An 11,756-nucleotide genomic window follows, 5' to 3' on the forward strand; every position below is an offset into this window, starting at 1 on the left:
ATCACCAAGAAGTAAAATTGATCGTAAGAGGCTAATGTCAACCCAGGATTCTGGATTGTAGGAACTACTCGAATCATGGGCTATGATTCAATGTACCAACTCAAATACAGAGGCTAGGATGTGACAGGTCTCAAGTACCACTTTCATTTTTCTCCCAGTCAAGAAATATTCCATCCATTCCAATAATTTTCCTTGAATACCACCTATTGATTAAATTTTTCTTAATAGCTTTTTGTGTGATAGTTTATCAAATGCTTTTTGTGTGTATGTGCATGTGTGAAGGTGAGGTGGCAATGAAACTTTAAAGCTAGAGTATGGGGTTTTATTCAGAAGCAAATGTTTTGATCTCTTAGGCCTTCTTCCACTATATATACATATATATATATATGTATATATATATATATATGTGTGTGTATGTATATATATATATATGTGTATTTACCTAGTTGTATATTACGGGAAGGGGAGCTATGCTCGTGGGGTCCCGTCTTCATTTCTCATTTTATCTAGACAATTTTTAAATTCATGTATTGTTTTTGCACACACCACTTTCTCATCTAACTTGTTCCAACTGTCTATTACTCTGTGTGGAAAGCTGTTCTTTTTCAAATCTCTTCTATAGCTGTCTTTTTTTATTTTCTTTCCGTGTCCTCTTGTATTTCTGTCATCCCATTTTATCAGATTCTCTCTATCAGTAATTTCTATGCCTTTCATGATTCTGTAAATAGCTATCAAATCTCCTCTCTCTCTTCTTTGCTCTAGTGTCTGTAGTTCAAGTTTTTCTAGTCTCTCTTCATATGATAGTTTTGAGAGTGTTGGTGCCAGTTTTGTAATTGCTCTTTGTATTCTTTCAAGTTTTTTTATACATTTTTTTGTACTTGGTGACCATATTGTTGCTGCATATTCTAATCTTGGTCTTATCAGGGTGATTAGGATTTTCCTCACCATTTCTTCATCCAGGTATGTAAATGCCACTTTGATTGTTCTTATTAGATTATAAGTTTCTCCAAAAATCTTATTTATATGTTTTTCAGGTGACATATTATTCATAACAATGACTCCCAGGTCCTTTTCATTTTCTACTTTTTTTATTCCCTCTTCTCCCAAATTATATGATCCTGTTATTCTGTTTTTACTTTTTCCAAATTCCATTATACTGCACTTTTTTGTATTGAACTCCATCTCCCACTTCTTACTCCATTCCTGTACTTTATTTAGATCTCTCTGTAGTGATTCACAATCTTCTTCAGTTTTCACTCTTTTCAGTAGTTTTGCATCGTCTGCAAAGAAGCTCATATAGCTTTCAATTCTTTCATCCATATCATTAATATATATAGCAAACATTATTGGGGCCAGGACTGTTCCCTGCGGGACACCGCTTATTACTTCATTCCATTTTGAGTGCTGGTTTCTTATCACTACTCTCATTTTTCTTTCTTGCAAAAAGTCTTCCATCCAATTTAGTAATTTACCTTGTATTCCTCCTTCAGATTCTAGTTTCTTAAGCAACTTCTTATGTGGTACTTTGTCAAAAGCTTTTTTTAGGTCTAGAAATGCACAATCAGCCCATCCATCTCTTTCTTGTATTATATCTATTAGCCTTGAATAGAAGCATATTAAATTGGTGACGCATGATCGTCCTTGTCTGAATCCAAATTGCCTTGGATTTAGTACGTTGTTTTTTTCCAAGTATTTTACCCATCTATTTTTGATAATTCTTTCACAAATTTTTGCTATTGTACTTGTTAGAGAGACTGGTCTATAGTTGGTAGGTTCTTCTTTATTTCCTCCTTTATATATAGGTACTATATTTGCTTTTTTCCAATCTTCTGGAACTTTTCCTTCTTTCAAGGAACTGCTTATTATGCTATGTATTTTGTCTGCCAGTTCATTCCTGCATTCTTTCAGAATCCAGTTTGCTATTTCATCTGGTCCATGTGATTTTCTGACATCAAGATTACTCAATGGTATATTTCATTCTTTGATACTTCTATTTTTTCTATAGGGGGACTTTCTCTTTCCATTCAATCTCTTCAGGTTGTATGTTCTCCCTTGTAAACACTGATTTAAAATGTTTGTTCATAATTTCTGCCATTTCCATTTCCTCAGTGTATTCAACTCCCCCTTGTCTTAATTTCTCCAAGTCCTGTTTGTTTTTCAGTTTATTGTTTACAAATCTGTAGAATAGTTTTGGTTGATCTTTACATTTTTCTATGACGTCTTTTTCATATTTTCTCTTTTCCTCTCTGCATGTTTGTACATATTCATTTCTATAACTGGTATATATTTTCCATTTTTCAGGTTTTCTGTCTTTTTTTCCATCTGGTCCAGGCTTTGTCTCTTTTGTCTTTTAACTCCCTACAGCTTTTGTTGTACCAGCATTTTACATATTCTTTTTCTTGTTTTTGTCTTGGGACATACTTTTCCACTCCTTTTTTGTAAATTTTTGTCAAAATATTCCATTTCTTTTCCACTGATGTTTCTTCTTTGTATATTTCTTCCCAGTTTTCTTGTTGAAAGAATTCTCTTATTTTATCAAAGTTTGTTTTTTTCATACATCATTCTTCCTTTTCTATATTGTTCATTTCTTTTGATATATTTTTCTTCATTAAGTTCCAGTTCAATCAATATGTGGTCACTTTTACCTATTGGTGTTTTATATTCAATCTTGTCCACTATTCTAGGTTCAGATGTAATTAATAAGTCTAGTCTCGATGGTTCTTCTTCATTTCTATACCTAGTGTTCTCCTGTATCCATTGTGTCATTGTGTGGTCAATAATCATCTCAAGTAGAGCGTTTCCCCATGAGTCATCTCCACCCTTTACTGTCATTTCTTCCCAGCAGATTTCTTTGCAATTAAAGTCGCCCATCATAACTATTCTTCCTCCATCTTCCATTATTTTATTTAATGTTATCTTTGTGTCCTCTAACATACTTTTATGTTCACTCTCCTCCCATGAGGCTGTTTTTGGAGGCACATAATTTATCACAAATTTTCTGCTCTTCTTATCTCTGTCTTCCACTTCTATCATAATCATCTCTACTGTATTCTTTCCATATATGACACCTTTCACGTTTATATCCTTCTTTGTCAGGAACATAACTCCACCCCCTTGCTTTTTCTCTCTCTGTTTCTAATCCAATAATTGTATGCATCATGTCCTACACTGTTGGGTGGTAGTGGGCCTTTTAATTTTGTTTCTACAATTCCCATTATGTCTGGTTCTTTTTCTTTCAAATAATCATTCAGCTCATTCAATCCTGTTATTAATCCATCTATATTTGTGTAAGACACTCTTAGTTTTCTGCCACTTCCATTGTGTTCTCTGTTTCCCTTATGTTTTTCTTTTGTATGTCGAACTTCCTTAGTTTCATGTTCACTACTCTCCAATAGAATCTCTCTTTCTCTGACTCCGTTCTGTTCTCGTTTTTTGTCTTAGCTTCCAGTCTTTTCTGCTTTTCTTCCTCTCTTTCCTCTTTATTCATTTCTCTTTTTATCCATATCTTTTTGTATTGTTCACTTGTTGCTAGTTTCCCTGTTTTGGATAAGATATTCTCTGCCGTTGTTTGTGACTTGAATTTAATCTTAATTGGTCTGGTCTTGTCTGTGCTATACTTTCCGAGTCTAAATTTCTCTTCGATTTGTTTCATAATTTCTGGTTCATCTTCCTGAACTGATTGTAGTAATTGGCTTACTTTTTCATTTTCCTCTTTGATTCTTGTGGTTCTATCTGTGTTGTGTTTCTCTTCCATTCCTAATATAATTATACATTTCTTTTTGTCTGCTAAGTCTCTTACTATATTCTCCTTCTGTCTCATCACTTTAATAACTGAGTTTTCAGTTTGTTCATTCATTTGCTGTCTGATTATGTCAGTGAATGCAACCTTGCTATTTTCTTGAATTTTTTTCCAACCCTCCTTGTTCTCCATATTATTCTCCTTTAAGACTTTATTCTCATCTTTTACTTCTTTTAACTGTTGTTTTAATTCTTCAATTTCCTTAGTTAAGTTTTTGTTCGCCCTCTCTAGTTCTTCCAATTTTTCAATTCTTCGTATTATACTGTCAACATTACCGAACCTACGCTCCAAGTCCTCGTTCATCTTATCGACCTTCTCTTCTAGTCTTGTCAGTCGGGGGGGGGGGGGGGGGGGGGGGGTTTGTGTCCCCCCCACCCTCTTTAAATCCCTTGAAAATATTCTCATCACTTTCTACTATATTGCTCCTATCTATACCTCTAATCTTCACATTCCTATTAGACATGTCGTCATCATCCAGCTCGTCTTGCGGTCGTTTGTCTACCTTTCGGCGGCCCGTCAGGGCCAATTCCTCCACCTCCTCATTACCTTCCATTTCCCCAGCAATCCCTCCCCCTCTCCTCTTTCCTTACTTTCCCACGAGCAATTTCCCCCCACCCTGCAAATACAAAAAGGCACTTCTCTTTGCGTTGGGATCCACAATCTGCACTTTTCTTCAGAACGTTCTTCAAGCCGTCCGTTCGTTGAAAGTGTGTGTGTGTGTGTGTGTGTATAATGCCAAATAAAATCAATATAAATAAAACACAAAAGTATTTTACTGTATTCAACAACAAAAAATCTGTACCAGTAAGGAGTAGTTTGTATCTTCCACACCAATAAATAACTAAATAAATCACTCAAAATAATAATAAAAACAATAACAACACTAATAATAATAACATTCATATCTGATGATGAGTTTTGCTTATTTAAGTTGCTAATGATACCAGGTAATTCTATTCAACTAATGGGTGGCCATCAGACTGAAGGAGTTTAACTTACCTTAATCAATTTCTTCAATCTGATAGCAAACTACCTTTCATTCTGGCTAGCTGCAAGGACACTCTCAAACTCACCATTCTATTCCCATTAAGTGGGAAGTGAGAAACCCCTGGTTGGGCAAGCCCTGGGCTGCTAGGCACAAATGCAAGAAATTCACAGCGGGTCCCAGGAATTGAACTCATGAGTTTGACATGGTATCCACTGGGCTACCATGCCTTCAAACTGAAAAAAAAAAAAAAAAATCTACATACGAGGATGGTGGACTCCGTGTCCGGGGAGAAAGCAATGGTTCATCATCATCATCATCTCCCATCTGGGCATCAATATTGGCTTCATCTTCAGAATCCACACCGAGTTCAGTTCCCTCAACTTCTATGTCCAGAATGGGCTCGTCAACAATGGCCTCATCTTCTAAGTCATTAGCTATAGCCTTGTTTTCTATGGTGTTTTCAGCACCATCCTGAGGAATGAAGTAGTTTATATTAAAATTAATATTATACATATATTCCTAACACATACAATACTTGTAGCTCAGTCATGTGTTCTATCTATCTATATAACAAAAAGGCTTTTTCCCACTCCCATCTGTCACCCATTTGCTTCCCTTTTATTTTAGCTCCTCATGGATGAAGGGTCATCTGTGTCCCCTGCTCACTGCCCAGGTCAATGTCATGTGTTCCTTAATCAGGCTGCCACTCTGTTGACCCAGGTCTTTTTTGCAGGATCCACAGCTCTTAGGTAACCAGCAACAGCCACAGGGCATGCTCATAAATCACTCAGGAAAGAAATAAGTGCTGTTGTCTAGGGATTGTTAGTGTGGGGCACTGTAGAATAAGGTGTGCTATGTCTTTTGTGTGATGGTTGCATCTAGGGAAGTTTGATTCTATGGTCAGGCCTATTCTGTGTTGATATTGTTTTAATGCTGGATATTCCTGAATACAAGCAAGCTAAGGTTCTTACTTCTCATGATAAGGATTTTTCTGTGGGGGGGGGGTTGTCTGGGAGTGTTGATGGAGTATTAAATTTGGTGATCTGTCCTGGAGAGCTTGATTAGTATTCTGGGTTGTTGTATATGTTTGAATAGTAAGCTGCTTTTATTATAGCTGGTGATGTTTGTGATATAATGAGATGGGTGAGTAGTGTTTACAGTTCTAGAAAAGAACTGTGTACCTACCATTTTCATGCAATATTCTATGGTGAGGATTTTAGTTTCTGTGTACAGATATCCTATAGGGGTGGTTTTGTTACATTCTGTTATCACTTTCAGTGCTTTATTTTGTACTGTTTATAGTATTGATTTATGGTTTGCTGATTGTTGGGAACCATGCTATGGAAAGACACTTCAAGACATTTGTGTTCCCTGTCTTGCTGTAAGGCTGTGAGGCACAGGCATTGAAAGTAGACTTGAATAGAAGTCTCAATGTCTTTGGTACTAAGTACATTTGGAGAATTAAACTCTACAGAGTGGAGGATTGAGAGTTATAACAAGACTGGAAAAAAACTTATATTGAACCAATATATAAGGGAGGAAATAAAGAAAATCCAACAACTTATATAGACCGGCATCCCTTACAAGCACAGTTGCAAAAATATGAAAAAGTTATCAAAAATGAATGGACTAAACACTTGGAAGAGAACAAAATATTAAACTCCAACCAATTTGGATTTAGAAGTGGAAGATCATGTACTACAAACCTAATATGCTTTTACTCAAGATTGATAGACATAATACAAGAAAGAGATGGCTGGGCAGATTGTGCCTTCCTGGACCTACAAGAGGCTTTTGACAAAGTACCAAACAAAAAACTACTACGAAAAATTTAAACAATAGGTGGAATACATGGAAAATTATTAGAATGGATGAAAGACTTCTTGGAAGGAAGAAAAATGAGAGTGATACTTAGAGAAAAGAACTCAAAATGGGTAAACATGATAAGTGGAGTCCCCTAAGGCCCTGTGTTGGCTCCAATAATGTTTGCTATTTATATAAACGACATGGATGAAGGAACTGAATGCTATATAAATTTCTTTGCAAATGATGCAAAACTATTGAAGAGAGTGAGTAACGAAGAAGATTGAAAATCTTTTCAGGAAGACCTGGAACAAAGTCTGGAATTAGAGTAAAAAGAATGAAGTGAATTTCAACATTAAAAATGTAGTATAATGGAATTTGGAAAAAGCAAAAATAGAATATCCAGTCAATACAAAATTGGAACAAAAGAAGTTATAAAAGTAAATTCAGAAAGAGACCCAGGAGTAAGCATTTCAAATGACATGACACCAGACAAACATGTAAACAAAATAGTTGGAGAAACCTACAACTTAATAGGATCAATGAAAATGGTATTTGACTGTATGGACGAGGAAATGGTGAAGAGAATACTAGTTACACTGATAAGACCAAAATTAGAGTATGCAGCATCACTATGGACATCCAGTACAATAAAAAACATAAAGAAACTAGAAAGAATTCAAAGCATTAACAAAGATGGCACCAACACTTAGCAAGTTGACATACAAACAAAGATTGGACAAACTAAACTTATTAACTCTGGAGCAAAGAAGAGAAAGAGGTGATTTGATAACCATCTATAGAATTATGAAAGGGATGGAAATCCTTGATAGGGATGATCTACTTAAATGGGACAGAAGAAATACAAGGGGACATGAGAAGAAACTTAAGAAGGACAGTTACAGAAGATATCTGAAAAAGAACAGCTTTCCACACAGAGTGATAGATACATGGAATAAATTGAAAGAGAAAAAAGTGAGTGCTAAATCTATACATGACTTTAAGAAAGAACTGGATGCGGAAAGGTACAACTGCGGGCCTCTATGAGCATAGCTCTTCTCCCGCAAAATACAACTGGGTAAATGCATACAGAAACCAAAATCCTCCCCATAGAACACCACATGAAAATGACAAGAACACAATTCTATGCCAGAACCCTAAACACCATACATCCTTCACACTATATTTCACAAGCATCCCAACAGAATGTAATAATAAAACTACACCAGTAACATACTACTCAAACATCTATTACACCCTACCTCCTATACCATACAAAACACTCACACAAAAATACACACACACACTCAGATTACTAGACAAGCCCTTCAAGAAAAAAAGCCAAACTCAACACTCTAATCACAATCCCCAGACATAAACTTCACAGAGAAAAACCTTCCACACTTAACCAGAATCATACTGACACCTGTACTCAGGACACCATCTGTCATTAAGACAGTACCAACATAAAATGGGACTAACCAAAGATTCAAACTGCCACAGATGCAACCACCACAGAGGACACAGAACACCTTATACTGTAATGTCCCACACTAACAGTACCCAGACAACAACACAATATCTTCCCTAAGTGACTTGTGGTTCTGCTTGGATTTTGTTGACAGTTATCTGAAGGGCACAGGTCTTCTGTAAGAGAGACCAGGGGCAGTTTATTTATTTATTTATTTTTTAATATAATATTCCAGTTTACACATTAATACACTACGACCACATGCACTAATGGATGCTACAATCTCCAACAATAATCACTAAGTTGTGCTAGTAATTAAATTTCAACTACTTTACTGTAGTTTCTCTAAGAGTAACATAGTAATAAATCTCATATCTATTTAAAACACAATGTTATTTATAATACATTGTGAGACATGATATAAAAAGTTTAACTTTTGAGCACCTGTCTGCATGATCCTCCAGTACAATCACTGCCAATATTTCCCCTGACGGAGGGTGTCACAAGAAGCATGCAACCTAAAGAAGGAAGTCACAAAAAAGATGGACGCAACCTGATGAATGCAATCACATTTCTCAAGCAGAGACTTTGGTTAGGTTGGGTTGGGCTAGGTTAAACTGGGACATGTAGGTTGAGCTAGATTGGGTGGTGTAGGGTCAACTCAGCCCATCTACTCGACCAAGTTGGCCCGCCATGAATAACTCCACTTGTCTGTCTTCCTTATATATATATATATATATATATATATATATATATATATATATATATATATATATATATATATATATATATATATATATATATATATATGCATGGTTAGGTTAGGTAGGTTAGAGTAGATGTATATATCATACTTTCATTTTTTCAACCTCTGCATCTATTAGAACAAAAGACGGCATCCCAAGCAGCTCATGGACCAAGTTGGCGATGGGCTGAGCTGGCCAGCAACCAGTTGGGTTGGGTTGTGTTGAACATATGAGCTGGATCAGTATTAGAATATCTACTATCATGGAATTATTACTCTAGCTAACCATTCAGAACTGATTAAAGGTAAGCTAACAAACAAGCACTGACTTTTCTACTATAACACGTTCAATGCCAAGGCAATGGTTAACCATATTCAAGATATTGTGCATTGGGCCCTAGTATGAACAATAGAGTGCTTACATAATAAGTTGAAATCTGCTGGAAATGGCTCAAATAAAAATACATTTGCAACTGTACTTCCAATTAGATTTGTTCCCACACATGAATCAGTGATCAATTTATGACAATATTATTTTCATGGGTTTCACTTTCAGAGACAGAGACCTGCATAATTCATATTTTGCTCCACGTTTTTCCAGATTTGATGGAACAAATTTAAATATATTCCATCTACTATCTATAGAAAGTCAGCGCCTTTAGACTTACCGCATATCCCATTATGTAAATCCATGTACTTTTGATATTTCCACTCCACTGTTGCGACACAATCGCGTGACAACACTCAGTCAGTGTTTACGTCTCCTTTGTTTATGTTTGAGTGAACTCTACTCAATTTGTTCGTTTCGTCTAAGTTGACTTCTATTCTATTAGTCATACAACTGCGGGTTGTCCAATGTTATCTCAGAACAACTCTCATAATATTTCATAACAATGAGCAGTTTTTGTTCATTATCATTCACTACATTGTATTTAATTTGTATGTAGTGGTTGTGCATATTTCACATGGCATATGTTCCTGTGATATATTTCGTGTATTTACTTATTGTAGTGTACAGAGTTGGTGCTTTGTTCATGGATTCCCGTCTCTGTTTCCACTCATCAAAATTTGCTTTATTTGTTTGTTATTGGCCTGGATTATATTTCCATCCAACTTGTTATATAAATGTAGGCCTACTGATTTCAGTGGAAAGTTATACTTTCAAGCAAGCTTGCTATTTATTTTGTGTCAGGATTTTGGCTGGAAAGCAAACCTGGGTAGTAAAAGTAAATTTATTTAAGTTAAAATTGGCGCCAATAGTAATATGGCTTGCTCTGAGTGTGAGAAAGTAGGTGGTAGAGAAAGCGAGAGGTGTCGACTGTGCGTTTCAAACAGGGCCCATACATGGGAGGGGGGTGCATATGTCCTGGGGTGGCACTTTCAGGGTGGGGTCGGCAATTCTAGACTGGACATGCCGCCTACAATGCTGACAAAATAATTATAATAAGAATGTCAAAGGAACCCTGAATATTTCACCGTAATATACGAATTTTGCGTTCAACCAACAGAATATTAAATACTTTCCCCTTATCCATTCTGCAATAGGAACATTAAACAGCATATTTGAAATCCGTTTAATTATTTCGCAAGCCAATAGCTATAAAAGGCAGTCAGGAATGGTGGAGATGGGAAGTGGTGATGGGGAAGGGTGAGCGTCACTGAGAACTTTGGCCCGAAGCGGCACTTGGGCATGTAAGGGCTCTACTAGCGGGGGAAGAGGGAGGAGAATGCGACGGAAGCAGCGAGCTAGGCTCGCAGCGTGATGCTCCGAGGCGATCTGAGTTTTCGACGATTCCGTCCAGCTTTAAACCTGGGTCAAGTCATGACCCGTGCTCTTGATTGACGTGAGGGCAAAGTGTCGATGCCTAGGAAGACATACATAATACGTCCTCAGCCGTTGATCTAACCAGGATGGAATGTATGGCTGGTACTGCACGTGCATTCATCAAAGAACCATTGTCCGTCTCGACGCAGCCGGCCGAGGTATAGATGTTCCCTTGGGACATCGTGGAAGCCGACAGGGTCCGTTCCAAGACTGATGACCTAGCGAGAATGGAATGTAAATAGAGCCGGATACTACATGTGCGTTTCCTCAAAGAATCACTTGTGCGACCCACGCGGCCGCGTGGTGCAAATGATTCTTATGTGACATTATGTAGGTCAAGGGGTCGCAAGAAAATGTGAGGACAACTTCCCCAACACGCCCCCACGGAAATCAAGGCTGGAGGTGAAGTTGCGTGGAGCCCCGACAAAAAAATCGTCAAAGTAGTTTTCCTCGTTTCGACCATGAGGGGGCCGGCATTTGAAGGCAGAGGTGGAGCTGGCCAGTAGACTGCAGAGGCAGTAGCAGGCGATGGTCCGTTTGACACAGGGTATCAAGGCTCGGGATGCTCGGCTACTCCCGTGGGACCGGAGTTGTTCTCTACATCTTGGATGACGTCGAGAAGGCTGCTCGAAGGAACTCGTACCTGGAACGCGTCCTGGGATCACGTCGTACGGTGGCATCAGAAGCTTGACTGTAACATCTCACTGAAAAAGATAGATATTTGAGAACTGTCGTGGTTAGCGGGTGGGACATTAGGCTACTCAGGGCGTCGTGGACCTTGGGAGTCGGGGTTGCTTGTCATTAGTTTTACCGGAGTCGAGGTGCGGGACCTTATGATCTCCGTTGGGCGTGTGGGTGGGTCAAGGTGGGGACTCTCATAGCCCTAGTTTGCTAAATATCTAGTGTTGGTGGCGGAAGGCCACAAAATGATTCCTGTGGTGGGCGAGAGCGTAAGCAGGCAGGTTGTGGTGACAGTCAGCGACTGTTGATCTGCCAGGCAAGTGGATCCAGTAGGGCTGCCAGTCGATCTGGTAGGCAAGTGGCGGCAGTCGAGTGAGCAGTCCAGCGGCAGCAGTCGATCTGGCAGGTAGTCAGAGGCAGTCGATCTAACAGGCAAGTGGCGGC

The sequence above is a fragment of the Oratosquilla oratoria genome, unplaced genomic scaffold (assembly GCF_046742065.1).
Source record: "Oratosquilla oratoria isolate Oo_2021 unplaced genomic scaffold, ASM4674206v1 SCAFFOLD145, whole genome shotgun sequence".
NCBI lineage: Eukaryota > Metazoa > Arthropoda > Malacostraca > Stomatopoda > Squillidae > Oratosquilla > Oratosquilla oratoria.